Source organism: Aquarana catesbeiana, unplaced genomic scaffold, assembly GCF_042186555.1.
Source record: "Aquarana catesbeiana isolate 2022-GZ unplaced genomic scaffold, ASM4218655v1 unanchor228, whole genome shotgun sequence".
NCBI lineage: Eukaryota > Metazoa > Chordata > Amphibia > Anura > Ranidae > Aquarana > Aquarana catesbeiana.
Window position 1 is genome coordinate 2897264 of NW_027362655.1, and position 27837 is coordinate 2925100.

The 27837-nt window shown below is 49.1% G+C and overlaps 2 protein-coding genes across 2 annotated transcripts in view; one reads left to right on the forward strand and one right to left on the reverse strand.

Annotated features, from left to right (window-relative positions):
* The window catches only part of LOC141121710 (uncharacterized), a 191243-nt gene that overhangs the window by 124678 nt on the left and 38728 nt on the right, over nucleotides 1–27837 (forward strand). The gene's annotated exons all lie outside the window — the stretch shown is intronic.
* The window catches only part of LOC141121716 (uncharacterized), a 278834-nt gene that overhangs the window by 90357 nt on the left and 160640 nt on the right, over nucleotides 1–27837 (reverse strand). The gene's annotated exons all lie outside the window — the stretch shown is intronic.

Below are 27837 nucleotides of genomic sequence, written 5' to 3' on the forward strand. Positions count from 1 at the left end.
AAAGGACCTCCTCCAATGTTATTGGACATACTAGCATCTCCCACGCATTACCTGTTAGCCAGGCCAGTGCAACTGAATCCAGCCAAGCCGCCAATTAAGTTGACTGGAAATCAGAAGACAACTGAGATGTGTACAATGTCTGGTAAAATTGCAGAAAAGTCTCCAGAATTTTAGACTGTGTACAGGACATATCTCCAGAGGGGGTACATATTTCCGAAATCGGAATGTTAGGTTGTTCATGCTTAGCCATCATGGCCAAAAAACAACCATTACGATTTCCTGTTCAAAGGACTTCAGTTTATTTTTATATAGAGCCATCCTCGGGGCCTCCGCGTTTGGTTCAGATCTTTCATCGGGAACATCCTAAGTTAATGACCAGTTTGGGTGTCCAGAGGCCACCCCTCGGGGGGGGGGGGGGGGGGCACTGTCAGGAGAATATGCCTTCCAGACATCAAAACAGTGTCCCTGCGCGCATGCACGGCGGAACGGTGCTCCGGCGCATGCGTATTCGCGGGACGGCAATCCGGCGCACGCACATGCGCAATAGTGCACGCCCTACGTGATCCTTGGGCTGGCCTATAAAAGGGACTCTGGCACACAGATCAATTGCTGGTTTGTCTTCAGCTTCCTGTGATATCTCTGCTTCCTGTTATTGTTACCTGATTACCTGTTTTTGACCCGGATTGACCTCGACTACTCTGCTTGTCTCCTGAACCCGACCCTTGGCTTGTTATACAGATTTCCGCTCTTCTCCAGTGTTTGTCCCTCTGCCTGTGACCCGGATTTGCCTGCTGTCTCCTTGCCCTTGAACCTCTGCCTGTATCCTGGACTTTCCTTGTGTCTCTCAGCTACATTACCTCAGCCTATTGTGAATATACTGATCCTGTGTGTGTTTGACCCTCAGCCTGGTTCTGGACGTTCTCTTGTACCCGCTCCAGCTAATCATCCACCTGCCAGTCTCTGCACAGCTACCTCTCTCTACCAAGGACTCCACGCTAGCAGACTTCTGTTCCCTGAGGTAGCCTGTGCCTCTTCGTGCATCCGCTCCCTGTCTCACCTCCAGCGGGCGGACTGCGCTTAGTCGTAAGGGTGAACCGCTCTCGGCATTTCGGCCTCGGTAAGTACTTTCCTGATAACATTACAGGAGATGGTCAGAGATTGCATGTAAGGCTGAACTCAGTGTAAAAGTGTATAGTAGGGCTGCGCCACTCTACTTAAAGCAGCTCTTCAAGATAAAGTTAGTAATCCTCCTTTTAAAGTAGAACCAAGTGCCAGAAGACAGCAACACATCCAATTTCCACAATACAAATTGTCTTACAAACAGTTAATGAGACTGTGAGGCTTCTAGCCTGAATGAGTAGTAAATCCTTTAAAAAACATTAAACTGTGAAGCACACACAGAGCTCTGGCTAAAAAGCTGAGCTGAAATGGTTAACAGCCAGCCATGTGTGACCCGTCACTGGACACAGAATGTCTACCGGCTGCAGTGTCTCCCAGAGATCTTATCAGTGTGCAGGTTAGGAAGCTAAATAAAAAAGAAAGATTATGGAGCCAGACAAGAGGGAGGGAAGGCTGATCAGTAACCTGCACACTGCCCGAAGGCATAGATTTCTGGATGACACCGGCCGGCCAGCATTACATATGACATTGCTCTCGACGATCTTGTTTCCATTCAGCCAGAGCTCTGAGTGCTGCAGGATTAGTTTTGCTGTGGCTGTGGTCATACCTTCCTCTATCTCCTTGGCTTCAGGTACTGTGAATCTCCCTCCCGACACCCCCATTCATCCTCGATTCATCCTCGATCCAGGATTACACTGTCTGCTGCACGATGGCTACTTGCTCCTCCGGCCCTCGCTGCTACACATTTTCCTCAGCCAGCCCCGTCTCCTGTTCACAACACAGCCGCTGCCACCTCTCTCTCAGCTGTTCACTCTGGCCCTGCACGTGGGCACCCTAGCGGCTCAGGCTAACGCGGCTGTCAGCCGGGAGATCGTGCCGCATTCGCGGGTGTCCGTGAACCCGCCGTCAAATGCGGGAGACTCCCGCGAGTCGCGGGAGACTTGAGATGTCTGAATATCAGATCCTTTCCCCATATATAATGGGAGGCATCAGGGCTGTCCACTATCGCCCATTATCTTTATCCTCACGTTGGAAACCTTGTTAAGAACATTCACACCAATCCAGATATTAGGGGCATTCTAACAAATGGAGGGGAACATAAACTTGCCGCCTATGCAGATGATTTGATATTTTTTATAACCTCTCCAGCCATATTCCTCCCATTCCTTTCGTTGGAGCTACGCACATATGGTGTGTTGTCCAACTTTAAGGTGAACTATAGCAAATCTGAGGTGGTTCGGGTGGAGTTGAGTGTGCCCCTTCAACATCAGATAAATACCCAATTTGATTTCAGATGGACAGACTCTCATATAGGGTATCTAGGTACAAAAATTACAGAATAAATTAAATAGGGTGTTTGAACAAATTTTGCCCCGATGGCACGACAGTTCAAACTTGATTTCCAACAGTGGGATAGGGAGGTTTTTACATGGTTTGGTAGGGCCAATATCATAAAGTGGGCAGCACAGTGGTGTAGTGGGTAGCATTCTCGCCTAGCAGTAAAAAGGGTTGCTGGTTCGAATCCCAACCACGACACTACCTGCCTGGAGTTTGCATGTTCTCCCTGTGCCTGCGTGGGTTTCCTCCAGGTACTCCGGTTTCCTCCCACACTCCAAAGACATGCTGGTAGGTTAATTGGCTTCTGTCCAAAATTGGCCCTAGTATATGAATGTGAGTTGGGGACCTTGGATTGTGGGCTCCTTGAGGGTAGGGACCAATGTGAGTGTGCGATGTATGTGTAGAGTGCTTCATAAACTGATGGCACAATATGGGTACCTTAAATAGATAGGGATAATTGTCACGCACCCACACTCACTCAGGTTGAACTGGATGGACTGGTGTCTTTATTCAACCTTACTAACTATGTATGTAACGTGATGCCAAGACTTTTGTATTCACTCCAGACCCTACCCATTAAAATCCTCCAGGTTTTCTGAGAGATCTTCGATCAGAGTTTTTGAGATTTATCTGGGCCGGAAAGCCAGCAAGAGTGTGTAGGACGATTTTATCACTCCCCAAGGAACGAAGGGGGATTGAATTTCCCGATCCTGGTAAATATCATGAAGCATCACACTTGGCACAGGTAGTGGACTGGTGTGTGCATCAAAATAAGAAGCCATGGGTGTACATGGAACAAGCGACGGTTGACTTACCTCTGGATGGGCTTGTTTGGCTTCTGGATGAAGACATCCCACAGAGGGTGAAAATGCATCTAATGGTGGGTGCTACTCTACGGACTATGAAAAAAATCTTCAAAACAACAGCGATGTCGCTATATCCGAGCCCCTTAATTCCAGTTCTGGGTACACCGGCTTTCCAGCCGGGCCTGACAGATCCTCGCTTTACTACAACGGGGCTCTAGTAGACTCATGTATTTTTCAATGGGCAATCGTCTGATGGCGAGTAGAGAAATTGAAAGTAACTTTTCAACAGATTTGGATTTTTTTTTGTAGGACACAGCTTAGCCCTTTCCTCCATTCACTGTTATTAACGCTTACAGTAGTTTATGCACCTTCTATGTTTGAACAATTATGCTTGAAGGGGAAATCGATGAGACATTCACTGTCATATCTCTATGCTTTGCTGATAGGATTGGAAGCTCGACAAGAATTTGCTTTCCTACAATTGTGGGAAAGGGATCTGGATTTCCCAAATCCAGAAGGGTAGGATCTTATTGTTTGCTCATAAGGCCTCATTGGCAAGTAAGTATCAAGAAGGAGAGTACAAAATCCTTACTAGATGGTCACTATTACACAGGGCTGGACTGCAACAAAAATTTGGCCCTGGACTTCACCCAGACTGGCCCACTTTGACAGGTCTCTCCCATGCCGGCTTGCCACCCAAGCCCCCCCCCCCCTCCCACTAGCTATTAGCCGTTTTACATTATTTCTCTTATAGGCAGTATCAGTGGGGAAGCTAGACATTATTTCACCTGGGGCAAAGAATCAGTTTGGTGCCCCCCCCAATGGAACAAGATTAGGCAGGAAAGTGAGGCCGCCCTCCTTCCAGATCGTATGATGAGCTTCTAAGTGTTGACTCCTGAGCATCATGTCTGTATTCAGGCGCGCTGCATAACTAGCCAGGGAGAGGAGGTGAGCACTGCGGGGGGGGGACAGAGGACTGGAGGGAGGCAGCGGTCCACTGTCACTGAAATCGGCCCACTGAGCCATCGGCCCACCGGGAAACTCCCTGTAGTCCCAATGGCCAGTACATGCCTGCTATTACATTGGATATTTCCTCAGGTATCGAATATCTGCTGGCCAAGCTTGGAATCTGAGGGCACTATGGTACACATATTCAGGGAATGCCCAGGGCTGAAGTAGTTCTGGACGATGGTCGCAGAAACTGTTAAAACAATTACAGGTGTGCCTCTCAGGGAAAATCCAGCAGCCTTTCTATTACATGACACTCCTTTATCACTTAAAAAAATATAAAAACTCACTCTTAAAACATCTGCTTACCACAGCAAAGGCGTGTATTCCGGCGCTGTGGAAGAATACTATTTCTCCAACTAGATCACACTGGTTTGCCAGGATTACAGAAATTCAACAAATGGAAAATCGAGCTATGACACTGAAAGAGCAAGATGAGAAATACTGGAAAATCTTGACTCTGTATTTTATTTATAGGGAACAGATTTTCCCAGGCTCCCAGCAGTAAAAGGCCCATCAACGTGTCTTGTAGAGGTTATTTATTGGAAAATAGAGGGCTGACCAGCCAAAAGCGTTTGGGATTTTCCCATCCCCCCCCCCCTTTTTTTTCTCTCTCTTTCTCTCTTCTCTTCTTTTTTCTTCTTCTTTCCTCCCTTTCTATTTCTTGATGTTTAGTCAGGATTTTTCTTGATTAATGAAAATATAAGAAAAAGAGAAACAGTGGTGCTTCATATTGACTATAATGAAAGTTTGTTGTGATACTATATAATTTAAAGTTATTATAGCCTGGCAGTATGTGTGACAGTAAATCCTATTGACCATGAGATTGGCAAGATTTATAATGGATGTTGTATCATGGATGTGAGCTGTCTTTTGGTGTAATTGCAACACTGTTTCGGTGAAAATAAAGAATTTATAAAAAAAAGAAAAGAAGTTGAAAAGCAGGAATATGATATAGTTGATGGATTTTTCCATCGCCAAGCTTCTAGCATCTGGGCCCAATTTGAGAGCTCTTCAGAGAAATATTTAGGAGGGGTTAGTCTATCCAAAACAGGATCAAGTATAGCATTAAAGTCTCCCATTATCAATAACTTAGCTGGACCATACAAAGAATTTTTTTCTAAGAGACTATATAAAAGGGTACCAGCAAAAGGAGGTGGTATATACACACTAATGCCGCGTACACACAATCGTAATTTCGGCCAGAAAAAGACTGATGAGAGCTTTTCATCGAAAAATGCGACCGTGTGTATGCTCCCTCTGTTGGACTTTTGCTGGCCGAATTTCAGCCAGCAAAAGTTGGAGAGCACATTCTTCGGAAATTCTGATCGTCTGTACCAATTCCGACGCGCAAAATTCCTACGCATTTGACGCATGCTCGGAAGTATTGAACTTAATTTTCTCGGCTCGTCGTAGTGTTGTACGTCACCGCGTTCTTGACGGTCGAAAATTCAGCAAACTTTTGTGTGACTGCGTGTATGCAAGCCAAGCTTGAGCGGAATTCCGTTGGAAAAACCATCCAAGATTTTTCGGAAAATCCGCTCATGTGTACGTGGCATTAGAACTATATATCTCTGGCCCCACAGAAGAAACACAGCCAAAACATATTTACCCTGGGGGTCAGAGAGTGCATCTTCCATTAGATTTACTAAGCAGTATCGAGACCCCTCTAGAAAAGGTGGAATGTGCATTACTGCACGTTTAACGCAGTATATTTCTGTGCGTTACTGCACATTTAACACAGTATTTTGCAGTGTGTCAGTGCAATTTTACAACAGTTGTAGTGTGTCAGTGGAGTGTGTCTGTGTAGTGAGTACTCGGGGTAAAGTGCACCAAACACCACTTTCCATTGATTAAAGTGCATCCATGTACACAATTCCACACCTTAATTATATTTTGTTAATAAGCGTTCCCCCATCATGTCTGGGAGGACAACAAGGAGATTTAGACATTCCCATGGCATTGTGAGGGGACCAGCAGCCTATGTGTCCACAGGCAAAGGTGGACGTGGTCCGTCCTCAAGCAAGGCATAATTTCCTGTTTAGTGATGTTGCCCGTGCCATCCAGCCACAGCTTGCAGAGGAGGTGGTGGACTAGCTTACTAAACTGTCCTCATCCTCCGTCACCCAAGCAGAGACTGGGGCGCAGTCCCCTGCAGCTGCCAGAGTGGCTAAACCTGCCTCCTTGTCCACAGCTATTCCTGCCATAGCCCCAGCATCATGCATGGAAGAGTCAGCTGAAATATTTGAACACAGCATCAGCCCTTGCTCCTTGATGAGCCTACAGAGAGGGGAGAACACTGGTACACAAATTGGCAGTCATGTTTCCCCAGCCGCAGCGTATTGCCAGGTTGTCTCCAGTGATAATGAGGATGGAGGAGATGATGATGATGATATCACTGATGCAACTTGGGTGCCGGATAGAGCAGAGGAGGAAAGTGAGGATGAGGCAGCCATCATGGAAGAGTAGGGAGCAGCCAAACCATCACATTGTGGAGCTGTTATCTCCCGGCCCACTTCCCACAGCTCAGCTGTCTGGGCTTTTTTTTTTAGTACATGTGCAGCCTATTGCGCTGTTGCAATTTGCAAACTTTGCCTCAAGCACATCAAGCGTGGCAAAAACACCAGCCATTTGGGTACCACATGCTTGACAAGGCAGGTAACCTCCCACCCCTCATCCCGTTGGCAAGAGCACCTGGAAGCCACACAAAAGGGGCGCAATTCTGTTCCTCCTCACTTCTCACCTCAGTCTTCCCCCGCTATACCTCATGACCTCTCAGCAGCCTCCACTGATCGGGCTGATGGTATAGAAAAGGGTGTCCCAGGTCCTTGCAGCACATCTGCCAGCAGCACACCACCAGCTGTAGACTGTAGCTGGCCTCTGCCCCATCTGCTGCAGCAAAAAAATAAAAAAATACAGTCACTGCTGAAAGGGTCAAGTAAAAAGCCCCCTTGTGTTTTGCAATCTAATATACAAACTGCACCTTTGAAGTTATCATTTTGCTGATTAAGTAAAAATATATTGTTGTGTAAGAAGTGTCTTGTGTTAAAAAAAAAAAACAGACATAGGGAAGTGACGTGTGTGTCATAAGATGGTCGGCATTTATACCTGTCTAGGTGACATAATATAATGTGACATAATGAGTTTGCTTGGATACAGAAGACGTAATGAGTTAATATTATTGTGGCATTGTGATTGGTTGAAAGTATGTTAACCAGTTGCTGACCCCTGCACGCCGATATACGTCAGCACAATGGCAGCGGTGGGCAAATGGGCGTACCTGTAAGTCCCCTTTAATTGGCGGGGCCAGCAGGTGCGCGTGCCCGCCGCGTACAGGGTGACCGTGCCCGCGGGACCGGTGGACTCAATGTCTGCCGCTCTCCCGGAAATTGTGTCACGGAGCCGCAGAATGGGGAGATTCCTATGTAAACAAGGTATTTCCCCCGTTCTGCCTAGTGACATGACAGAGATCACTGTTCCCTGTCATTAGGAGCAGTGATCGCTCTCATGTGAGTTAAAGCCCATCCCCCCCACAGTTAGAATCACTCCCTAGGACACAATTAACCCCTTGATCGCCCCCTAGTGTTTAACTCCTTCCCTGCCAGTGTCATTTACACAGTAATCAGTGCATTTTTATAGCACTGATCGCTGTATAAATGACAATGGTCCCAAAATAGTGTCAAAAGTGTCTGATCTGTCCGCCATAATGTCGCAGTCATGATAAAAATCACAGATCGCCGTCATTACTAATAAAAAAAAAAAATTAATAATAAAAATGCCATAAAACTATCCCCTATTTTGTAGACGCTATAACTTTTGCGCAAACCAATCAATATACGCTTATTGCGATTTTTTTTTTTTACCGGAAGATTTTACCCCCTTCCTGACCAGAGCGCTTTTTGCGATTCGGCACTGCGACGCTTTAACTGACAATTGCGCGGCCGTGCGACGTGGCTCCCACACAAAATTGACGTCCTTTTTTCCCCACAAATAGAGCTTTCTTTTGGTGGTATTTGATCACCTCTGCGTTTTTTTTATTTTTTGCGCTATAAACAAAAGAAGAGCGACAATATTGAAAAAAACACAATATTTTTTACTTTTTGCTATAATAATTATCAAAAATATTTAAAAAAACTAATTTTTTTCCTCAGTTTAGGCCGATACGTATTCTTCTACATATTTTTGGTAAAAAAAAAAAAAAATCGCAATAAGTGTATATTGATTGGTTTGCGCAAAAGTTATAGCGTCTACAAAAGAGGGGATAGTTTTATGGCATTTTTATTATTAATTTTTTTTTTTACTAGTAATGGCGGCGATCTGCGATTTTTATCGGGACTGCGATATTATGGTGGACACATCGGACACTTTTGACACATTTTTGGGACCATTGGCAATTTTACAGTGATCAGTGCTATAAAAATGCAGATTACTGTAAAAATGTCACTGGCAGCAAAGGGGTTAACACTAGGGGGCGATCAAGGGGTTAACTGTGTTCCCTAGTGTGTGTTCTAACTGAAGGGGGATGGGGACTGTGTAGGGGAAGAAATAAATCGCTGTTTATTCTAGGGCTGGGGAAAAAATCGATTGAAATCTTGAATCGAGTTGAGAGGTCAAATCGATTCAAAATTTAAGCAAATCGATTTTTTTAGATTTTTTTTTTTCACCGTGCCAGTCCCGAGGAGCTGCGGGCAGGAGTTTTTAGGCGAGGCCACGGCTTCGGCCTAGTCCGCGAGGCCGGACGCCGCGGACTAGGCCGAAGCCGCGGCCTCGCCTAAAAACTCCTGCCCGCAGCTCCTCAGGACCGGCCGAAAAAGAAAAACTCGATTCCAATCGTGAATCAATTTTTTTTTAGAAAATCGCCCAGCCCTAGTTCATTCTCTGTATGAACAGACGATCTGTCACTTCTCCCCTCAGAGAACCGGAAACTGTAATTACACACACACATCCCGGTTCTCTGTTTCCCCTGAGCGATCGCGGGAGCCCGGCGGTGATCGCGCCTGCCGGGCACTCGCATCGGCTCCGTGGGCCAGCAGGGGGGGGGCGCGCACCCCTAGTGGCCACCAGGCGAAGCGACGTTACATAACGTCGTTTCGCCCAGCCGTGCCATTCTGCCACAGTACAACTGCGGCGGCTGGTCGGCATGTGGTTAAAGGTTATTAGAATTAGATAATAAAATGATAGTCAGGACTAGTAATTAAAGGGCAAATTGCACCTTTCAGTGGTGTCAGAATTTAAAATACTCAGGTAATTAGATACATTTTTTTAATATAGATTACATTTGATAGGGACTTAGATGAATAGAGGAGACTTGTTTTTCTTGAGTATTTCTGTTGGGGAGGGCGATAGGCCACTTTGGTGACAGAACTGGTTAATTCCTAACTTTCACCTATGGTGCCCACCCTTATAGGACAAACGCCTCAGGTCAGTGACTTAGAAAGTACATTGAAGTGTCTGCAAATCGGTATTCCTTCACTAGTAGCAGAACTTGTGATTACTGGTTGGTATTGTTAGATTACTTGCAAATTTTTTGATGTAGCAGCTTGGGGTTTCTATAATGTTATGCCCAGGTTGGCTTTAAGTGTTCTGGGAAATTTACTGATAAACACCATAGGATCAATGAAGTAGGTGTAAAGTGGAAGCAGTAGATCTGCAGAGAATATTATTTGAGCCCCTAGCACTTTATATATGAATGTCTCCACATATTTTAGTGTATTTGTGATGATTTATGGTCACACACAATAGGACAGCGCTGTGACACATAATGCTCTTCTAGTTGATAAAGGGAATACTTACCTTTGTTACAGCAGCAGTCCGGTATAAGTTATTTTTGTAGGTATTTGAGTTGTTACACATAGCGCGGGTTTTATTCTATTTATATTGGTGACATAATTGCCCAAATCTGGGGATCAGGAGCCATTTCCACCCTTTACTCTCGGCTGGGGTTCTTTGTATCCATATAACAGATGTTCTACATGACTAAATCTGCAATCAATTTTACTGCAAAATCAAAGGGGCCAAAATGTCTCCCCCCCCCCCGAGCAGTAATATATTTCTATCCCCCTTGGTGGGAGTGGAGATGACCCCATCTATAAGGATATACAGTACATACACACACAGCACAAGGCCGTGTTCACACTATAAGACTTTTTTCAGGGCTGCAGTTCCTTTGAGCTCCACAAGATGGTGATCTCACTTCCACCCAGACAGGAAGTCTCTATGGAAGACAGGAAGTGATGTCAAGTTCAGGCAGGAAGTTCCGGGTGAGAGGTGAGTCGGGAGGAAGTAGAGAGGAGACATTGCTGGAAGTGGCAGTAGAGGAGGTAATAAGATCTTATTTTCTATTTACACCCAGTAACCCCCCGTCATGTCCGTCCTCTTCCTCCATAGTCACTGTGATGTCTTTTATCTCCAGCAGATGATGATACACACATATATAGTGTGGAAACCTAGATTAACCTCTTCAGGGGAATCAGTTGATGATTAATATATCTTCCTTCCAAATCTGGCCATACATGGTTCAGTTTTATCGATCAGCCAGCGGGATGAGAGGAAAAAACTGAAGTGATTCCCCCATCCACACATTGGAGGGGGATGGGGGAATCCTCCCCGCTGCACTATTGTATTCTGACAATGGGGGGCGCTCCTCCGCTCTCAGAATACACAGATCAGTGATGAAGCTATTGGCTGCAGCCGCTGATGGAGTGACTTTTATCCGGCAGTGACCACACATGGATGGAAATGTGACCGATCCCTGCTGAACCAGCTGAATTTCCATGTCTCTATGGTCACCATAAGTCAGGGCACAACAAATCCCAGGTCGCCATGGTGACTAGAAGTGGTGTCCTGGCCCCTGGGCTCTTGTCAGCCCATTCTCACTGTTGGTCTGAATAATGTTTCTGACAGGAATGTGGCTCGGAGCGGGGCCAGGCGGGAGGGGGAGGGGAGGAGGAGGAGATGATGGCTCCCGACCTGTGAAGTGAGGGGTGGACTGGACAGGACAGCGGCATGAGAGAACTCATCTCACTGATCTCCGCTGCCGATCTTTCTCCTTTCCCTACATTACTGTCACCATCGGCTCCTGCTTCCACCCACAGCTGCCTGTGTCCCTGCAGAGCCCTCCGGCAGAACAGAGAGGAAGGAGCGGGACCGAATCTCCAACATGGCGCCACCTCGGCACTGCCACAAAGATCTCCACAAGGTGCTGAGAACCAGGACTACAGAGTCCTTACAGGAGTAACCAGGACAAGCCTGCAAAGCAGCCAGATAAGAAACCAGCCAGGGAAGGACATGCTGCTTTATGTACACAAGATGTCCTCTCCATCCACTCTGCTCTCACACACTGCTGGGGGAGATGTACAGGACATGCAGGAGGACACAGGGGGAGTGGAGGATGGGATTACTGTCCTGTACCCCATGTTCTATGTTCTGCTTCTCGCACCACATGTGCTGCCTTCCATGTCCTTTGTTCTGCACCCTATGTCCTATGTGACCTTCACCCTTTTCCTGCACCCCATATTCTGCACCACGTGTAAAGCACCTTGCCCCCCATGTCTTGTGTTCTGCACTTTACACCTCACAAATTACTTGCCTTACAACCCACACTACGCTAAAAAAAACCTGCCTTTTAACTTTTTTAGCCTCCTAGATGCAAATCAAATTTGTCAAGCCCTGCCTTAAGTGACGTTCCTCCCCTCCTCCTCATCTCCTTCATTATGTAAGTCATGCTGAGATAATCTCCCATTGGCTGAGCAATATTCTCATTGGTCTCTGAGCTCCTTCTTGCTATTCCTCGTCCTGCCTGTTGTTTCCTTGGATTGATTTTCTGTGTAGTGACCCCGGCTTCATCTCTTGGATGTGCTCGTCTGTTGCTTGTCCTGACCTTTATCCTGATTCCTGGATCTCCTCCTCATCTCTCCTCCATATCCTCTTACACAGCTTTTCTCCACACCTGCAGTGATCCTGGGGGGTGGAAACTTGGCACCAGCACTCAGCAAAATCCATCCCCACCATTAGCAACTCAGGAGAAAATTGTCTGGTATTTACACTCCGTTCCTCCGCACGTCACCTGATCACATGAGAGCTTACTTTCACAGATTCCTGACAGATTTCTGTATGGTAAAGGTCAAAGTTCACTCTTCAGTTTAGGAGAGGTAGGACACACCCAGGAACAATGATTTGGTTTGCACAGGAGCCTTATATAGAGGACCCCTCAAATCTCCCCATTCAAATGTCCCTCCATCCAGAGGATAAATGTCTTATGACATCACACTGACCTCACAGCTCCTCCTTCCAATTAGGGATGAGCGAACGGTTCGGCCCAAGCACGAGTTTGTGCCGAACATTTGCCTGCTTCGGCGTTCTACAAACACCTGAAGTTGCAGGATGTTCTCCTCGACGAACACCCTGCAATGCACTGAGCACTGCATGGTGCATTCTGTGCCCGGATTGGGCAAAGCTTTGCCCAGTCAGGATGCAGTGTAAGCTGATTGTTAAGGAATGGGCCGGGAGTCAACGGGTTTCCCCTCTGACAGCTGAATTAAAAAAAAAAAATGGCATGGGGTCCCCCTTAAATTCATACCAGACCCTTATCTGAGCATGCAGCCCAGCAGGTCAGGAAAATGGGGGGACGAGCGAGTGTCCCCCCTGAACCATACCAGGCCACATGTCCTTAACATGGGGGTGGGTGCTTTTGGGCAGGGGGGCATCTGCGCCCCCCCACCCCAAAGCAGCTTGTCCCCATGTTGATGGAGACAAGGGCCTCTTCCTGACAACCTTGGGCTGTGAATGTCGGGGTCTGCGGGTGGGGGGCTTTTCAGAATCTTTAAGAAGGGGGCCCCCAGATACCAGCCCTTCCCCCTATGTGAGTGGTTATCAGGGACATCGTACCCGTATCCATTCACCAAAAAAAAAGTGTCAAAAAGTGAGAACCACAGCAAACAGCAAAAAAAAAAAAAAAAAAAAGTGTCCCTCAATGTAAATCCATTGCCAATCACGACGCCCGATGGACCCGGAAAATAGAAAAAAAATGAAACCTCCTGGGAGGATACCCGCCGTATGCTCTCTCTTCACTTTGACAGCTCTGAGGTTACTTTCACACTAAAGGCAGTTTTCAGGCATTTTAGCGCTAAAAATAGCACCTGAAAACTGCCTCCCGTGTCACCCCACTGGGGCGGTGCACTTGCGGGATGGGAAAAAATGTCCTGCAAGCAGCATCTTTGGGGCAGTTTAGGAGCGTTGTATACACCGCTTCTAAACCGCCCCTGCCCATTGGAATGAATGAAAGGCGATTGGGAAGCGCTGCAAAAGCGCTCCACTAGCGGCCGAAAAGCGCTGCTTAAACATCGCTAAAGCGCCGCTAAAACGAGCGGCGCTTAAACGCTAACGTGGCCGTGGCTACAGTGTGAAAGTAGCCTTATATAAGCAAGGGGCGGGGCCACCCAGTTATGTAACTCGGTGGCACCACCCCCTTCTGATGTCGCATGACGTCATGTGACTTCAGAAGGGGCGTTTTTTTCTGTATATTTTAATAGCCGGGTACCTGCAATTGTAACCGCGAGTCATTTTAACTACTTAAGGGCCGGAAGGATTTGCCCCCTCAATGACCAGGCAATTTTTGTGATACGGCACTGCTTTGCTTTAACTGACAATTGCGCGGTCGTGCGGCGCTGTACCCAAACAAAATTGATGTCCTTTTTCCCCACAAATAGAGCTTTCTTTTGGTGGTATTTGTTCATCTCTGTGGTTTTTATTTTTTGCGCTATAAACAAAAAAGAGGGACAATTTTGAAAAAAAAAGCAATATTTTTTTACTTTTTGCTATAAAAAATATCCCCCCCAAAAAATATAAATTTCTTCCTTAGTTTAGGCCGATATGTATTCTTCTACATATTTTTGGTAAAAAAAAATCGCAATAAGTGTATGTTGATTTCCTTTGCGCAAAAGTTATAGCGTCTACAAAATAGGGAATAGACTTATGGCATTTTTTTTTTTTTTTACTAGTAATGGCGGCGATCAGCGTTTTTTTTTTTCTTTTAATCGGAAAATGCGACATTGCGGCAGACCGGACACTTTTGACACATTTTTGGGACTATTCACATTTATACAGCGATCAGTGCTATAAAAATGCACTGATTAAATGTCACCGGTACGGAAGGGGTTAACACTAGGGGGCGATCAAGGGGTTAAACGTGTTCCCTGCTAGGCAATTCTAACTGTGTGGGGATGTGATTTACTAGAGGAGGAGCGAGATCACCGCTCCTACTTAGTTTACACACACACTTTCCCGTTCTCACTCTTGTGCCCGCGACCGTGCGTTGACCGCGGACATCGCGGCCGCCGGCCAAGCGCATCGTGCCCCCCGTGCGTGCTTGCTATGGCTCTTAAAGGAGCCGACTTACAATGATGGTGATTCGCTGGAACATGCCAACCTGCTGCTGAAAAATGACGTCGGCTGGTTGGCAAGTGGTTAAATGGGATTTTTTTCTTTAGAAATGTCAGTTTTGCTGTAGCATGTTCTGTATTTGCTACAAATGTGCCACTTTACGGGCACATTATGGGGCCCCGCCAGGATGAAATTTAAAGGAATTTTTCATTTTCATTGTAGCACTTTAAGCATCATTAAAATCACTGCTTCTGAAAAAACGTTTGTTTAAAAAAAAAAGTTATTGATACATGTCCCCCAGGGCAGTACCCAGACCCCCCCATACCCCTTTTATGGCCAATTACTTGCATATAAGCCTTTAAAATGGGCACTTCTAACTTTTCCTGTTTGGCTCCCATAGACTTCAATGGGGTTCACTGTTCAAGTTAGAACATTTCCCCTGTTTGGAAGTTATGCTGCGAACCGAACAGGGGGGGTGTTTGGCCCATCCCTTCTTCCAATGTCCTTCCAACCAGAGTCAGAGAATCCTATGACATCACACTGACTTCATAGCTCCTCCTCCCAATGTCCCTCCATCCAGAGTCAGAGAATTCTATGACATCACACTGACCTCACAGCTCCTCCTCCCAATGTCCCGTGATTCCAGAGTCAGAGAATTCTATGACATCACACTGACCTCACAGCTCCTCCTCCCAATGTCCCTCCATCCAGAGTCAGAGAATTCTATGACATCACACTGACCTCACAGCTCCTCCTCCCAATGTCCCACCAACCCGAGTCAGAGAATTTTATGACATCACACTGACCTCACAGCTCCTCCTACCAACGTCCCTCCATCTGGCTTTTTTTTTTTTCTAAAGCTCTTAGGATGTGGGTGGACCCTTGGCATCCTCACTTGCAAAGTGGGATTGTTGGTCCTGCATTGTATGTAATGATGTCAGAATGCCTGCAACAAGCTTATGTTACTTATCAGGGACTACATGTCCATCCAGAATAGTGCTAGTCCCGAGCAGGACCACCATATGTGCACATCTGACCTCCAATGTTCCTCCAGCAAGTACAGTAGATGAGGCTGATGGAAAGATACGCACAAGTTTCTGTGGGGTGTGGTACCACTGATGTAGGATTTTTTGTGCTTATTCCCAATGGGAAAAGCATTTAGAAAACCTGCTGATGCAGGATGCAGATTCTTTTAGTGTTGGGTCATGGATGCTCGTAAAAAGCATATAATATCCGGGCTGACGGTAGTGACTGATCATGGTGGTTTTCTCAAGGCATGTCTTATTCAAAGGTATTTTTTAAAAAAATCCTGATTGGAGATGTCTTATTTTAAATGCAGAGCCTGGAAAGAGCATAGGACTTGGTGTTCAAAGAGGCGTTCTATGGAGGTAATTCCAGTTGCTTCCCATGTGCTTAGGGTCAGGTCTTCACAGAGAAGACCCAATGCTGAGATAGGGAGGGATGGCAGAAAGTGTGTCGGGAGGCCATTTGCTTGTTTTAAATTGGATCTCCAAATTTTGATGGTCGTGTTAACAGAGCTGAGGAAAGAATGAGGTAGGTTGTGTTGTAGCCATATGGCGGCCAATAGGGGTCTTGTTGGATGCATGAGGGCTGTTTCCTCGATTTGCACCCATCCAGGGCAAGATTCAGACATCCACCAATTCTAAGTTTGGGACTTTGGGAGGATTCTGGGAATATCATTTGATTTTACTATTTGTGTTCAGATCTAGAGTTTTCCTCCTGTGAAGTCTGGAGATCATATGACCATCACATTGTCTCCACCTCCCTCCCTGATAGAATAGAGAAATACAAAGAAGATTCTAGAAGTCACCAGAGAGATCATGGAGGAGAGGTGAGCGGTGCTGGGAATTCTGGGACATTATCCAGTAACAGACAAGGGATGTGTCTGGATGGTGATTGGAGCGGCATGATTAATTGTTAAAAAAACGTGATATCGATTCAACCCCCCTCACAATCTTAATCCGACATTTCCAAAGTTCTATGTAACAAGTGCAGAGCTGTTCTCTGCTCAGAGCTGTCAAAAAAAAAAAAAAAAAAAGGCAAATGTTTGTCAACATTCCTAAAGAGAAACATTGTAACATTATGTTCTTTTAGATCGGGGGTCTCCAAACTTTTCATTTCGAGGGCCACATTGTATATTTTACACATACTCGCGGGCCTAAAAAAATTATTTATAAACAGATCCGCAGCAGCGGAATAGAATAAAATTTGCCAGGCGGCTGGAAGCGGGACTGCATGGTGCACGTGTATCCTCCTCTTGCAGCTAAATTCTGCAGCTTCATGCAGCTGGTTAAAATGCCAGTGTGCATTAGGGCCTTACATCTGCGTCCCCATCAGTCTTCCCGCACATTTATGTCCCCATCCTTCATCAGTGTTTCCCTGAAAATTGGTGTCCCCATCGTAGCCCCCCCCCACACATTTGTATCCCCATCACCTATCAGAGGATCTCCGCAAATCGGTGTCTCCTTTAGTGCCTCTCTGCACATTTGTGTGCTCATTGGAGCCCCCCCCCCCGCACATTTGTGTGCCTATCAGTATCTCCCTGCACATTTGTGTCATCAAACCCCCATCACCACCACTGTGTCCCCTTCTGTGCCATCAACCTCCCACCACCACTGTGTCCCCTTCAGTGCCATCAATCCCCCACCACTGTGTCCCCTTCAGTGCCATCAATCCCCCACCACTGTGTCCCCTTCAGTGCCATCAATCCCCCACCACTGTGTCCCCTTCAGTGCCATCAATCCCCCACCACTGTGTCCCCTTCAGTGCCATCAACCTACCACCACCACCACTGTGTCCCCTTTAGTGCCATCAAACCCCCCACCACTGTGTCCCCTTCAGTGCCATCAACACCACCACCACTGTGTCCCCTTCTGTGCCATCAACCTATCACCACCACTGTGTCCCCTTCAGTGCCATCAACACCCCCACCGCTGTGTCCCCTTCAGTGCCATCAACACCACCACCACTGTGTCCCCTTCAGTGCCATCAACACCACCACCACTGTGTCCCCTTCAGTGCCATCAACACCACCACCACTGTGTCCCCTTCAGTGCCATCAACGCCACCACCACTGTGTCCTCTTCAGTGCCATCAACCCCCCCGTAAGCCACCACTGTGTCCCCTTCAGTTCCACCAACCTCCCACCACCACTGTGTCCCCTTCAGTACCATCAACAACACAACCACCACTGTGTCCTCTTCAGTGCCATCAACACCACCACCACTGTGTCCCCTTCAGTACCATCAAGAACACCACCACCACTGTGTCCCCTTCAGTGCCATCAACCCACCACCACTGTGTCCCCTTCAGTGCCATCAACCCCCCCCACCACTGTGTCCCCTTCGTTGACATCAACTCCCCACCACCACCACCACTGTGTCCCCTTCAGTGCCATCAACACCACCACCACTGTGTCCCCTTCAGTGCCATCAACCTCCCACCACCACCACTGTGTCCCCTTCAGTGCCATCAACCCCCCCACCACTGTGTCCCCTTCGTTGACATCAACCCCCCCCCCCCCCACCACCACTGTGTCCCCTTCAGTGCCATCAACACCACTACAACTGTGTCCCCTTCAGTGCCATCAAACCCCCATCACCACCACTGTGCCCCCTTCAGTGCCATCAACCCCCCCACCGCTGTGTCCTCTTCAGTGCCATCAACCCCCGTGAGCCACCACTGTGTCCCCTTCAGTGCCATCAACCCCACCACCACTGTGTCCCCTTCAGTGCCATCAACCCCCCCCCCCACCACCACCACCACTGTGTCCCCTTCGTTGACATCAAACCCCCCCCCCCACCACCACCACTGTGTCCCCTTCAGTGCCATCAACACCACCACTGTGTCCCCTTCAGTGCCATCAAACCTCCACCACCACCACTGTGTCCCCTTCGTTGACATCAAACCTCTACCACCACTACCACTGTGTCCCCTTCAGTGCCATCAAACCCCCACCACCACCACTGTGTCCCCTTCAGTGCCATCAAACCCCCACCACCACCACTGTGTCCCCTTCAGTGCCATCAACCCCCCCACCACCACTGTGTCCCCTTCAGTGCCATGAACCCCCCACCACCACCACTGTGACCCCTTCAGTGCCATCAACCCCCCCACCACCACCACTGTGTCCCCTTTGTTGACATCAAACCCCCCTCCACCACCACCACTGTGTCCCCTTCAGTGCCATCAACACCACCACTGTGTCCCCTTCAGTGCCATCAAACCACCACCACCACTACCACTGTGTCCCCTTCAGTGCCACCAACCTCCCACCACCACCGTGTCCCCTTCAGTACCATCAACAACACAACCACCACTGTGTCCTCTTCAGTGCCATCAACACCACCACCACTGTGTCCCCTTCAGTGCCATCAAACCCCCATCACCACCACTGTGCCCCCTTCAGTGCCATCAACCCCCCCACCGCTGTGTCCCCTTCAGTGCCATCAACCCCCCCCCGTGAGCCACCAAGGTGTCCCCTTCAGTGCCACCAGCCTCCCACCACCACTGTGTCCCCTTCAGTACCATCAACAACACCACCACCACTGTGTCCTCTTCAGTGCCATCAACCCCACCACCACTGTGTCCCCTTCAGTGCCATCAACCCCCCCACCACTGTGTCCCCTTCGTTGACATCAACCCCCCACCACTGTGTCCCCTTCGTTGACATCAACCCCCCACCACCACCACTGTGTCCCCTTCAGTGCCATCAACACCACTACAACTGTGTCCCCATCAGTGCCATCAAACCCCCATCACCACCACTGTGCCCCCTTCAGTGCCATCAACCCCCCCACCGCTGTGTCCTCTTCAGTGCCATCAACACCACCACCGCTGTGTCCTCTTCAGTGCCATCAACCCCCCGTGAGCCACCACTGTGTCCCCTTCAGTGCCATCAACAACAACACCACCACCACTGTGTCCCCTTCAGTGCCATCAACCCCACCACCACTGTGTCCCCTTCAGTGCCATCAACCCCCCCACCACCACCACTGTGTCCCTTTCGTTGACATCAAACCCCCCCACCACCACCACTGTGTCCCCTTCAGTGCCATCAACACCACCACTGTGTCCCCTTCAGTGCCATCAAACCTCCACCACCACCACTGTGTCCCCTTCGTGGACATCAAACCTCTACCACCACTACCACTGTGTCCCCTTTAGAGCCATCAAACCCCCACCACCACCACTGTGTCCCCTTCAGTGCCATGAACCCCCCCACCACCACCACTGTGTCCCCTTCAGTGCCATGAACCCCCCCCACCACCACTGTGACCCCTTCAGTGCTATCAACCCCCCCCCACCACCACCACTGTGTCCCCTTCAGTGCCATCAAACCCCCCCCCACCACCACCACCACCACTGTGTCCCCTTCAGTGCCATCAAACCACCACCACCACTACCACTGTGTCCCCTTCAGTGCCATCAAACCTCCACCACCACTACTGTGTCCCCTTCAGTGCCATCAAACCTTCACCACCACCAGTATGTCCCCATCGTTGACAACAAACCTCTACCACCACCACCACTGTGTCCCCTTCAGTGCCATGAACCCCCCCACCACCACTGTGTCCCCTTCAGTGCCATGAACCCCCCCCCACCACCACTGTGACCCCTTCAGTGCCATCAACCCCCCCCACCACCACCACCACTGTGTCCCCTTCGTTGACATCAAACCCCTACCACCACCACCACTGTGTCCCCTTCAGTGCCATCAACCCCCCACCACATCCACTGTGTCCCCTTCAGTGCCATCAACCCCCCCACCACCACTGTGTCCCCTTCAGTGCCATGAACCCCCCCACCACCACTGTGTCCCCTTCAGTGCCATGAACCCCCCCCCACCACCACTGTGACCCCTTCAGTGCCATCAGCCCCCCCCCCACCACCACCACTGTGTCCCCTTTGTTGACATCAAACCCCTACCACCACCACCACTGTGTCCCCTTCAGTGCCATCAACCCCCCACCACATCCACTGTGTCCCCTTCAGTGCCATCAAACCCCCACCACCACTGTGTCTTCTTCAGTGCCTTTCCACCCCCCACCACCACCACTGTGTCCCCTTCAGTGCCATCAAACAGAACCAATTTATCCACATGCTGCACATTCATTTCCTCCCCATCAGTTTCCCGTACTATACCACTTTACAGTGCAAATCTTCTGCACCTCCTGGTCTCGGGTCCAGCCCTGCTGTTACACAGGCACATGTATGTAAAATTATAGCGTTAAAGGACACCAATGTAAACAGTGAGACGGGAACCGGGAGGTGCAGCCGGTCTGCACTGAAATACCTCATTGGTTGAGGCCAGACATCGGGAGTGGTTGCGGGACATGTGATGCATGCTGCCGGGGTGGGGGTGAGTATCCATCACAGGTTTCGAAACCCGACAAAGCTTTGTCAGAGAGACTGTCCCTGCAGCGAGTCTGATGACTCTAACTGCAGACCAGTAAACACGTCCTAGCGGGCCAGATGTGGCCCACGAGCCGTACCTTGGAGACCCCTGTTTTAGATCCAAGGGAAGAACTTCTGTCTGTAAATGAAGGCCAGTTTAAGTTAAAATCAGTATTTTCTGCTAGAAAGTTACTTAGGACCCCCAAATATATATATATTTCTTTCTCGAACATCACGGGACACAGAGCCACAGTAATTACTGATGGGTTATATAGGTATCACTGGTGATTGGACACTGGCACACCCTATCAGGAAGTTCAGCCCCCTATATAATCCCTCCCCCTTGCAGGGATACCTCAGTTGTGTCCCCTTCAGTGCCATCAACAACAACACCACCACCACTGTGTCCCCTTCAGTGCCATCAACCCCACCACCACTGTGTCCCCTTCAGTGCCATCAATCCCCCCACCACCACCACTGTGTCCCTTTCGTTGACATCAAACCCCCCCCACCACCACCACTGTGTCCCCTTCAGTGCCATCAACACCACCACTGTGTCCCCTTCAGTGCCATCAAACCTCCACCACCACCACTGTGTCCCCTTCGTTGACATCAAACCTCTACCACCACTACCACTGTGTCCCCTTCAGAGCCATCAAACCCCCACCACCACCACTGTGTCCCCTTCAGTGCCATGAACCCCCCCACCACCACTGTGACCCCTTCAGTGCCATCAACCCCCCCCACCACCACCACTGTGTCCCCTTCAGTGCCATCAACCCCCCCACCACCACCACCACTGTGTCCCCTTCGTTGACATCAAACCCCCCCCCCCCCACCACCACCACTGTGTCCCCTTCAGTGCCATCAAACCACCACCACCACTACCACTGTGTCCCCTTCAGTGCCATCAAACCTCCACCACCACCACTGTGTCCCCTTCAGTGCCATCAAACCTTCACCACCACCAGTATGTCCCCTTCGTTGACAACAAACCTCTACCACCACTACCACTGTGTCCCCTTCAGTGCCATCAAACCTCCACCACCACCACTGTGTCCCCTTCAGTGCCATCAAACCTTCACCACCACCAGTATGTCCCCTTCGTTGACAACAAACCTCTACCACCACTACCACTGTGTCCCCTTCAGTGCCATCAAACCCCCACCACCACCACTGTGTCCCCTTCAGTGCCATCAACCCCCCCACCACCACTGTGTCCCCTTCAGTGCCATGAACCCCCCCACCACCACTGTGTCCCCTTCAGTGCCATGAACCCCCCCCCACCACCACCACTGTGACCCCTTCAGTGCCATCAACCCCCCCACCACCACTGTGTCCCCTTCAGTGCCATGAACCCCCCCACCACCACTGTGTCCCCTTCAGTGCCATGAACCCCCCCCCACCACCACTGTGTCCCCTTCAGTGCCATCAACCCCCCCACCACCACTGTGTCCCCTTCAGTGCCATGAACCCCCCCACCACCACTGTGTCCCCTTCAGTGCCATCAACCCCCCCCCCCACCACCACCACTGTGTCCCCTTCGTTGACATCAAACCCCTACCACCACCACCACTGTGTCCCCTTCAGTGCCATCAACCCCCCACCACATCCACTGTGTCCCCTTCAGTGCCATCAAACCCCCACCACCACTGTGTCTTCTTCAGTGCCTTTCCACCCCCCACCACCACCACTGTGTCCCCTTCAGTGCCATCAAACAGAACCAATTTATCCACATGCTGCACATTCATTTCCTCCCCATCAGTTTCCCGTACTATACCACTTTACAGTGCAAATCTTCTGCACCTCCTGGTCTCGGGTCCAGCCCTGCTGTTACACAGGCACATGTATGTAAAATTATAGCGTTAAAGGACACCAATGTAAACAGCAGGACGGGAACCGGGAGGTGCAGCCGGTCTGCACTGAAATACCTCATTGGTTGAGGCCAGACATTGGGAGTGGTTGCGGGACATGTGATGCATGCTGCCGGGGTGGGGGTGAGTATCCATCACAGGTTTCGAAACCCGACAAAGCTTTGTCAGAGAGACTGTCCCTGCAGCGAGTCTGATGACTCTAACTGCAGACCAGTAAACACGTCCTAGCGGGCCAGATGTGGCCCACGAGCCGTACCTTGGAGACCCCTGTTTTAGATCCAAGGGAAGAACTTCTGTCTGTAAATGAAGGCCAGTTTAAGTTAAAATCAGTATTTTCTGCTAGAAAGTTACTTAGGACCCCCAAATATATATATATTTCTTTCTCGAACATCACGGGACACAGAGCCACAGTAATTACTGATGGGTTATATAGGTATCACTGGTGATTGGACACTGGCACACCCTATCAGGAAGTTCAGCCCCCTATATAATCCCTCCCCCTTGCAGGGATACCTCAGTTTTTACGCCAGTGTCTTAGGTGATGGACGTGTAAAGATGTTCTGTGCTGAGCGCCAAAGGGAATATCCTGATATCCTATACTGGGGCAAGCCAGGCGAACCGATCCATTCAAAGTGTCTTTTCATGGCCGAATTGAATGGTACCCGGGCCTCGTGTCCGAAGAAATTAGGTTTTACCCGTAACGCTTCTCTTGTTAGAGAGCTGGACCCCGCAGATTAGAAAATGGCTTTAAACTTCCTAATTTCTGGCAGGGTGCTTTACGGGCCCAGAACTGTTGGATCCCCCTATTCGTAGGGGGCCCCAGTCTCTGACGGTTTTTTCAAACGGAGCCCACCGTGAGAGGTGAAGATTGGGTCTGTGTAAACAGCACCCTGCGGCTGGATAAGGTAAGAGGAGATTCCACAGAATTTTTGAGTTCTAGTGGCTTTTCTCCTTTAAGGTAAATGCATGCTGTGCCTATTGTGACCACCGGGGGCTGCCAAGAGCACATACCTTCACATGCTGGACGGTCTATCTCAGTTACTCATCGCTGCATGTGTTTTCAGCGTCTCAGGCCAGCTACACAGGTAGGATGGAAGGGGGGATTTCTCATGTTTGAATGTTCCCCCCAGGCTAGAGAGGGGCCACAGGGGTCTAGAAAGTGGTTATACCGCTTGTTCTCTGCGGCCTCAGGCCACCATGTCTGACCATGGCCGTTCAGGCAGGTCTTTACTACCAGCTTCTCTCCCTTCCCCCCTCCCCCAAGCCTTCCTCCTTAAGCATGACAGGAGAGTCGGCCAGCGCGAGAAGCGCTCGTTTTTTTCAAAACTCGAGGGGGGGTGGTAGAGGGGGGGGGCGGGACGTCAGCACAGAGTGCTTAGACTCCCACTCAGGCCAGCTGCAGGCTATTACAGGCACTCTGTACAGGTGCACACAGCCTTCTGAGAGACACAGAGCTGACGGTCGCATGTAAGGTGGGACACAGGCATTCTCCTAGGCAGCATTTACTGAAGTAACACCAGACTGAGCATTGGGTAGCAAGGCTTTTAGCCAGACTACATCGCTCAGCAGGCAGTGTTCATTTGTATACCTCACACCTTGTTGCTTTGCACTATGGGTAGAAGAGGTTCAAGCACCCCAGGAACCAGAGACACTAGGGGATCTCGTTCAGGTTCTGAGGGTCCCCTGTCAGCAGCATCCTCCCCCTCCTGATGGACCAGGGACGGCTAGCCAGGGAGAGCCATCGGGGTCAGGGGCTACACCTGCTTCTGGCACTTCAGCCCCTGTATATATTACACAAGAGGTTTTTTCCTCAACCATTAATGGTCTAGAGGAAAGATTAATGGCCGTGATTACGTCTTCACTCAGTAAAAGAAAACGCACTAGGCCTTCCTCTGTTCCCCAAGACCCTCAGACAGAGGAGCTCTGGGATAAAGGAGACGAATCCCTTTCAGAGGATCAGGATGGGACGGAGGATTCAGGTGGAGAGGGACTCTCTGCGACTTCCCAAGAGGAGAAAGTCTTAGTGCAGATCCTCACTGGATTGGTCTGCTCCACATTTAAGTTGCCCATACCTGAAACTGCTAAAGAATCCTCTTCTGCTTTGGGGTCACTGAAACCTTTCCAAGCAGCACATGCTTTTCCTGTTCATACTTTACTTGAAAAGCTTATTTATTCTGAGTGGGATCACCCAGACAAACGTTTTTTCCGCCGAAAAAGTTTTCAACACTTTATCCGATGGAAGAAAAGTTTATTAAAATGTGGGGAATACCGGCTATTGATGCCGCCATTTCCTCCGTAAATAATAGCCTGACTTGTCCTGTAGACAATGCTCAGATGCTCAGGGATCCTGTAGATAAAAGGATGGAATCCCTATTGAAGGATGTTTTCTCCTTAGCAGGATCAGTGGCCCAACCTGCAGTAGCAGCGATTGGAGTCTGTCAATACTGTCTTTCCTAAAACCAGTAAGAAAACTGGAGTATTTAGGTCTGATTATAGATACAAGCCAGAAGAAAATATTTCTACCCCAGGCAAAGATCGCTGCTTTAAGAGAGCTGATTCTGGCAGTAAGGACCAAGAAGGGTCCCTCTGTCTGCCTTTGTATGAGGCTGCTAGGGAAGATGGTGGCTTCATTCGAAGCAGTTCCCTATGCTCAGTTTCACTCAAGAATGCTGCAACACAGTATTATGTCGACCTGGAACAAGAAAGTTCAGGCATTAGACTTTCCGATGCACCTGTCGCATGCGGTGCGTCAGAGCCTCAATTGGTGGCTCATACCCGAAAACCTGCAGAAGGGGAAATCCTTTCTACCGGTTACCTGGACGGTGGTAACAACAGATGCCAGTCTGTCAGGTTGGGGAGCAGTTCTGGAACAGGCAGCGGTCCAAGGGGTATGGTCCAAGACAGAGAGGACCTTACCCATCAACATTCTGGAGATCCGGGCGATACATCTAGCTCTAAAAGCCTGGACTATCAGGCTACAGGGTTGTCTGGTCAGGATCCAGTCCGACAATACCACAGCAGTGGCTTATGTCAATCATCAGGAAGGCACCCGGAGCCGAGCTGCTCAAAAGGAGGTGAACCAGATCTTAGTCTGGGCAGAGATGCATGTGCCATGCATATCGGCAGTTTTCATCCCGGGAATAGCGAATTGGCAGGCGGACTATCTAAGTCGCCAGCAGTTACTTCCAGGGGAATGGTCTCTGCTTCCCGACGTCTTTTGGGCCATATGTCAAAGATAGGGGGTCCCAGATGCAGATCTCTTTGCATCCCGATGCAACAAAAAGACAGATTTGTGGCAAGGACAAAAGATCCTCTTGCATGCGGGACGGATGCGTTGGTGATTCCGTGGCATCGGTTCTCACTGATTTACGCATTCCCGCCTATTCTGCTACTACCATGACTCCTTCGCAAGATCAGGCAGGAAAGGAAGTCGGTACTTCTGGTGGCCCCCGCTTGGCCCAGAAGGACTTGGTATGCAGAAATAGTAAGGATGATGGTGGGTTCCCCGTGGACCCTACTGGTATGCCCAGACCTGTTATCTCAAGGTCCAATGTTCCATCCTGCCTTACAAACGCTAAGTTTGACGGTTTGGCTATTGAGACCCACGTTCTGAAGAGTCGTGGGCTCTCAGGTCCTGTCATATCTACCTTGATTAATGCAAGGAAGCCAGCTTCCAGGATGATTTCTCATAGAGTCTGGAAGGCTTATATATCCTGGTGTGAATCCAGAGGTTGGCATCCGAGGAAATATGTCATAGGTAGAATCCTTGACTTTCTACAATTAGGATTACAGATGAAGCTGGCCTTGAGTACCATCAAGGGCCAGGTCTCTGCTTTATCAGTATTATTTCAGCGGCCACTTGCTTCGCATTCTTTAGTCCGAAGCTTTATGCAGGGGGTGATGCATCTTAATCCTCCGGTTAGGGCGCCCCTAAACCCCTGGGACTTGAACTTGGTCCTGGCTGTGTTACAGAAACAGCCTTTTGAACCAATAAGTCAGATTCCTTTGGTCTTGTTGACAAGGAAGTTAATTTTTCTGGTGGCCATCTCTTCTGCTAGAAGAGTATCAGAATTAGCAGCTCTTTCCTGTAAGGAGCCTTATTTGATTATACACAAGGATAGAGTGGTACTACGCCCTCATCCTAGTTTTTTACCGAAGGTGGTTTCTGATTTTCATTTAAACCAAGACATTGTTCTACCTTCCTTTTTTCCAGATCCCTGTTCTCCGGAAGAGAGATCTCTACATTCGTTGGATGTAGTAAGAGCAGTTAAGGCCTATCTAGGGGCAACTACTCAGATCCGCAAGACGGATGTTTTGTTTGTGCTGCCAGACGGTCCCAATAGAGGACAGGCAGCGTCAAAAGCTACCATTTCTAAATGGATTCGACAATTGATTATTCAGGCTTACGGTTTGAAACAGAAGATTCCTCCGTTTCAGATCAGGGCACATTCCACAAGGGCTATTGGTGCTTCTTGGGCAGTGCATCACCTGGCCTCTATGGCTCAAATCTGCAAGGCCGCAACCTGGTCTTCAGTTCATACATTCACCAGATTTTATCAGGTGGATGTGAGAAGGCATGAGGATATCGCCTTTGGGCGTAGTGTGCTGCAGGCAGCGGTACAGGGTCCTCAGGTCTGATTGCACCCTACTTGGTCGTGGTTCCCCCCCCTCAGGTAGAATTGCTCTGGGACATCCCATCAGTAATTACTGTGGCTCTGTGTCCCGTGATGTTCGAGAAAGAAAATAGGATTTTTTAAAACAGCTTACCTGTAAAATCCTTTTCTTTCGAAGGACATCACGGGACACAGAGGTCCCGCCCCTCTTCTAATACACTATATTGCTTGGCTACAAAACTGAGGGATTATATAGGGGGTTGAACTTCCTGATAGGGTGTG